This window comes from Peromyscus californicus, unplaced genomic scaffold (assembly GCF_007827085.1).
Source record: "Peromyscus californicus insignis strain IS unplaced genomic scaffold, ASM782708v3 Scaffold_6__1_contigs__length_162567912, whole genome shotgun sequence".
Classification (NCBI taxonomy): Eukaryota; Metazoa; Chordata; class Mammalia; order Rodentia; family Cricetidae; genus Peromyscus; species Peromyscus californicus.
The window spans coordinates 138,865,534-138,871,605 of record NW_026294584.1 but is presented as its reverse complement, the minus strand read 5'-3'; positions in this window follow the sequence as shown (position 1 = coordinate 138,871,605).

The window sequence follows — 6,072 nt, the reverse complement described above, 5'->3', positions numbered from 1 at the left end:
CACCGCCTCCTGTCTCAGCTGCCACCTCCGTACCCCCGCCCTCGGCCCGCGGAGCCGAACCTCGGCCAGGCCCGGACGGAAGTGACGTCACGGCGGGCAGCCCCCGGGGCGGGCCGCGGGAGCCCCGCCCACCGGCGTGGGAGGGGGCGGCGCGCGCGGCGGAGCCGGGGAGGGCGGGCCCTCCCCGGGGCCGCCGGGAGGCCTCGTTAAGCTGGCTTGGGGATCTAGGGACAGGAAGAGGCTCCGGCGACGGTGGGGGAGGGCGGAGCGGAATCGGGGTGGGGGGGAGGACCGGCCGATCGCCGCGCGGGGGCAGGGCGTGCCGCACCTTCTTTGCAGGGGCAGGCGGGCTGTCTGTGGGCGACCGGTGGGGCGGACCCCTGGGGGGACCTTTAAACACACTGGAGGAGGGGTGCTTCGCCGGGGGAACGCGGGGGCCCGTCCTCGGGAGAGACGCTCCGGCGGGCGGGGTCCTGGGAGTGACGCAGAGGAGGAGGAGGAGGAGGAGGCGGCGGCGACAGTTTAGCTCAGGTCTAGTTCAGGCTTGAAAAAGGCCGACAGGGAAAGGGAAGCCAGGGTGGGGGCTTGGCCGCCAGAGGGCGCTCCTGGGCCAGACTGGACCTTGAGCGCTTCAGGACTCGGTGTTGGCTTAGGCTTCTGAACCGCTCGACCTGTCTGTCTGTGAAGGGCGAGCCTGGGCAACTGCGTTAGTTCTGAAAGTCTGTGTGGGTTTGGTTGTCCTTTTTTTTTTTTTTTTTTTTTAAATTTTGGTTTTGGTGCTTAGGGATCCAACCCGGGGCCTCGTGCATGCCAAGCACGTGCTCTACCACTCGGCTCCATTCCAGCCTCTTTTCTCTAGCTTTTATATCTTCAAAAGCTTTCTTTCCTCTAAGCAGGTAGGTAGGTCAAGGGACTAAAGTTTAGAAGAATAAAGGGGTGGAGAGTTAAATTAAGCACAATCACCCAGGGGCGGAGCTACAAAGTAAGCCCAAAAGGCCTGACTCCAAAGCCAAAGACTGATATTTTGACATACTAATTGTCTTGCACAAAGTCTGGCTGAGCTGCAGAGCCCTCCCCTTTGGGTCAGAGGATCTGAACTGTATTAGGTAGACTTTGACCCACAGAGATCCAAACTCAAAACTCTCTCTAGTTCTTTACTCTGGCTGTCAGCCACATTGGTACCGTGTGGAACCTGATCCAAAGAGAAAGGTTTATTCTCCACAATTCCCTGGGGGAAAAGGGTCCATGGTTATTCAGGAAAAGACTGGGAGCAGGGATTCTCAGTTCCTTTCGATTTGATAATTACTAAATGGAAAAAAAGATAGTATTACCAAGAGGAGCAGTGATATTATCGAGATATGCTGGCAGATCAACAAAGTGAAACCAAAAGGATATAAGAAAATGTGTTTTTCATTGATATTTCTAGGGATATATAAAACCTTAAGTCTATATATCCCACCCGACAATTGCCCTTCTTGCTCCAAAGAAATGCAGTTTGGCATTCTATCAAGAGTACCTCAGGGTGGGGCAGTGGTGGCCCATGCCTTTAACTCGGGAGGCAGAGGCAGGAGACTATCTGAGTTCGAGGCCAGCCTGGTCTACAGAGTGAATTCCAGGATAGCCAGAGCTACACAGAGAAACCCTGTTTCAAACACACCTCCCCCCTCCTCAAAAAAAAAAAAAAATCTCAGGGCTGCAGCAACGGCTCAGTTCATAGCCAGCCTAAAAAAAGTAAAGCAAGCAAATAAACAAAAACAAAAAAAAATAAAAAAAAGTAGCACTGGGCTGGGGGGATGGTTCAGCAGTTAAGAGCACTGGCTGCTCTTAACTGGGTTCAATTATCAGCAACCACATGGCAACTCACCAATACCTATAATGGGCTCTGATGCCCTCTTCTGGCATGCAGGCAAACATGCAGATGGAGCACTCAAACATAAAATATATTAAAACAAAAAAGGCCAGTTGGTGGTGTCGCAAGTCTTTAATCCCAGCACTCGGGAGGCAGAGCCAGGCGAATCTCTGTAAGTTCGAGGCCAGCCTGGTCTACAGAGAGAGTTCCAGGACAGCCAGGGCTGCACAGAGAAACCCTGTCTTGATAACAAACAAAAAGGTGCTTGCTGCTGTTCCAGAAGAACCCAGTATGATTACAGAGTTCCAGCTTCACGGGGTCTAACACCCTCTTCAGGCATCCAAGGGTGCTCAGACACCTGGCATTCTCTCTCTCTCTCTCTCTCTCTCTCTCTGACACACACACACACACACACACACACACACACACACACACACAAAATCTAAAAGGAGAGCACTCACTGTTCTTGCAGAGACCTAGTACTGTTGGGGGAATTCCTGCAGAGCAGCAGCTGGTTTGATTCCGGAGTGTTAGCACCCAGCTTTAATCTGCCTTTTGTGATTGCTACCTTTTGTCTCCCGGTACCTTCTATGTGAATCTTGTCTGAGAGTTTTCTAAAGGTGCAAAGCCTGTGCAACCCTGGTTGAGGGGGAACCCGGAACACCTACAGTATTCCTCAACTGAGAACTTGCATTTGGCATTGTCTGTTTGGGGAGCTTAGATAAGAGGCTTTGGGATACAGTAATTGACTTGCTAAAGGTGTAAATTGGAGAACAATAAAAAAGCCCTTTGCTAGGCAAGGAAGAGTCAGTCCAGAGAGACAGATCCCACCTGCTGCAGGAAAAGGCTAAAAATCATCCTTAGAGTGCTCTGTGCCTTCTTTCCATGGACCCTCGTGAACCCACACCTGTTATACAACATAATACAATTTCCAGGACCCTCGTCATGACTCACAACCACCAGTAAAACTCCAGTTCCAGGATATCCAATACCCTCTTGTGGTCTCTGTGGCCAGTGCACACTCATGGTACACATACATATAGGCAAAATACTCATACACAGAAAATAAAAATAAATCTGATTATTAAAAAAGTTACTCCAATGAGTGTTCTGCCACCTAGACGTAAATAAAGAGGTATGGGGCTGGAGAGATGGCTCAGTGGTTAAGAGCACTGGCTGCTCTTCTGGAGGACCTGTTCCCAGCACCCACCACGATGGCTCACAACCATCTCTAGTGAGATCTGATGCCCTCTTCTGGCATAAAGGTGTATATGCAGATAGAGCACTCCTACATAAAAATAAATCTTAAAAAATAAAAATAAAAAAATAAAACAGAGAGATGCTGCACAAGTCCTTTTTTGTCGTTGTCTCCTTTCGAAGTAAGCCCCTCTCTGGGACAGGGTCTCACTATGTCGCTCTGGACTACGTAGCTCTGGGATGAAGGTGTGTGCCATCACACCTGGCCATCAAAGCAAGCTCTTCATTGTTTGGCCAATCAGTATTTAATGAGCACTTGCCCTGTGCTAGGTACAGTGTATTAAACAAACAGACAAAGCTAAGTAAGACAGTCCCTGCCAACCTGAGATGTGTGGTCTGTTAGCCTCCTTGCTGTGAGTTTTCTTTGTTTCGGGACAAGGTTTTGCTACATAGCCCTGGCTGGGAGCACTTGAACTAATGGTAATTCTGCCTTAGCTTCTTGGCTGGAAGGGTTCCAGTTGTGAGCCACCATGGCCAGCTGTATCTCCATGTTTCTTTCTTTCTGTTTTTGTTTGTTTGTTTGTTTGTTTTGAGACAGGGTTTTTCTGTGTCATAGTCCTGGCTGTCCTGAAACTTGCTCTGTAGACCAGACTGACCTAGAACTCAGAGATCCGCCTGCCTCTACCTCCTGAGTGCTGGGATTAAAGGCGTACGCCGCTGCCACCGCTCAACACCTCCATGTTTCTTTTTCTATTATTTGGTATCTTTATCTGCTGCCTTTAGGTGTCTGGAGGTCTTTCTCTTCTGTCTCTCAGACTGTAAGAATGTCACTACGAATGTTGGATATACATCTGTAATCCCAGCTCTATACATAACAAGTCTCTATGTAAGATGTTGTCAAAAAAGGTAACTACCAAACAGAAAACCTTAAGAATCTCATACCATCCATTTTTACCTTTGTGTGTATGTGTATATGTGTGTGTGTGTGTGAATCCAGGATTGAACCTAGGACCTTGCATATGGCCGAAAGTGCTCTTCCATTGAGCTAAGTCCACAGCCCTATTTTTTATTTGGGACAGTCCCATTGTGTAACCCAGGCTGACCTGAAACTTACTGTATTGAAGTCCTGATTCTCCTATCTTCACCAACCAAGTGGTGGGATCTAGGCATGTGGTGCTATGCCCTGTCTTTTCATGATTTTATTTTTATTAAAATGTTTTGTTACCTTCATTTGTGCATGGGGAGCATATGTCATGACACGCATGTGCAGGTCGGAGGACAACTTGGAGGAGTTCGTTCTCTTCTCCCACCACTGTGGGTCCCAGGAAATCGAACTCAGGTCGTCAGGCTGGGTGGCAGCTGCTGAGCCAGCTCACTGGCTCTACATGATTTTATTTTATAGATTTCTTTAGGCCAGGCATGGTGGCACACACCTTTAATCCCAGCACTGGGTGCGGGGGTGGGGTGGGGGGTGGGGGGGTAGGAGGGTGGGGGGTGGGAGGGTGGGGGGTGGGAGGGTGGGGGGGTGTTTATATGTCTTTACATGCAGAAGTCAGAAGAGAGTGTCAAGGTCGCCTGGAGCTGAAGTTATGGGTGGTTGTGAGCCACTGTGTAGGTGCTGGGAACTGAACCCGGGTCCTTTGCAAGAGCAGCCAGTGCTCTCAACCACTGAGCCAACTCTCCAGCCCCTACATGATTCTAAATGAGTGTATTTTGTCTCCTAGGGATGTTTACAAATTACAGCTTAACTTCTGTTAGACATAGCTTGAAGTTGGGGTTTGTTTGTTTCTCCTGGCCCACAAGTTCCTTTTTTTTTTTTTTTTTTTTTTTTTTTTTTTTTGCTTTTCGAAGCAGAGTTTCTCTATGTAACAGCCCTAGCTGTCCTGGATCTCACCTTGTGGACCAGGCTGGCCTCGAACTCACTGAGATCCACCTGCCTCTGCCTCCCGAGTGCTGGGATTAAAGGTGTGCGCCACCACCACCCGGCTCCCACAAGTTCTTGAGCTGGGCTTTCGATGTAGCCCAGTGTCGGAGAGCTTACCTTGTACGCACAGGCCATGCCTTGGATCCTCAGCACACACACACACACACACACACACACACACACATGAACAGGTAAGAAGACTAAGGAAGGAGATAGAAAGGCTCACTTTCAGCATGCCTGGTGACATACATAGGCGGCTCTCTAGGAACTGAAGGGATATAATTTTACAAGCAACTAGCAGTTACGTCTGTCTACCTTCTTTCCTCGCCTCTCTTTCTTCTTCTTTCCCTCTCCTCCTCTCCCCTCCCTCCCTCTCCGTCTGCCTCGGTCTCTGTCTCTTCTCTGTTCCATCAATGAAGGGCGGGAGTTGGTCAGTCACAGGCATTTCCCGGAGAAGCTGTGACCCAGGGGGACAGCCACTTCTTCAAGGGAAGAGGCTACCGGACAAGGACTGAGTGTGCCTCCTACATCCACGGTCGTCTGGCTGGAGTCAGTCAGGAAAGCCTTGAGAGGGTAGAGCTGGGCCAGAGAAGGGGCCCTCTTTGGATGTGAGGTCACACATCTGGAACCAACCCAGGACAGTTGGATATTTGAATAGGGTGAGGGTGGAGCAACCTTGTGAGCAGGGAAGTTACCACAGGCTGTTTGTATTTTAAATCGAAAGGCCATTGGCACATTCCTGGAAACTTTTTTTTTGAGCTTGTACAATAGAGCAGGTATGGAAATCAGAAAACGGAGGTAGGTGTGAAGTTACAAAACTCCTTATCTCACGACGACAATCATGAGGTGCTTACGCTGAACTTCAGTTGATGGTGAGCCTCTGAGCAGGGTTTTTGTTTTCTTTACTGGTCCCTGGATGAGGCCCGGTCTGTGTAATGTGTGAAAACTCTAACACATACCCAGGGGAAAGTATATAGCAGTCGCCTGTATGAACTTGAGCAGGGCAGGCAGCCAGGGTTGCTTTCTGACATTCTAATTACAAATTGCAGGGGTTGGATGTGGGCAAGGAGGCAGGCTGCAGGCTGGGTTAACAGCTCAGTAG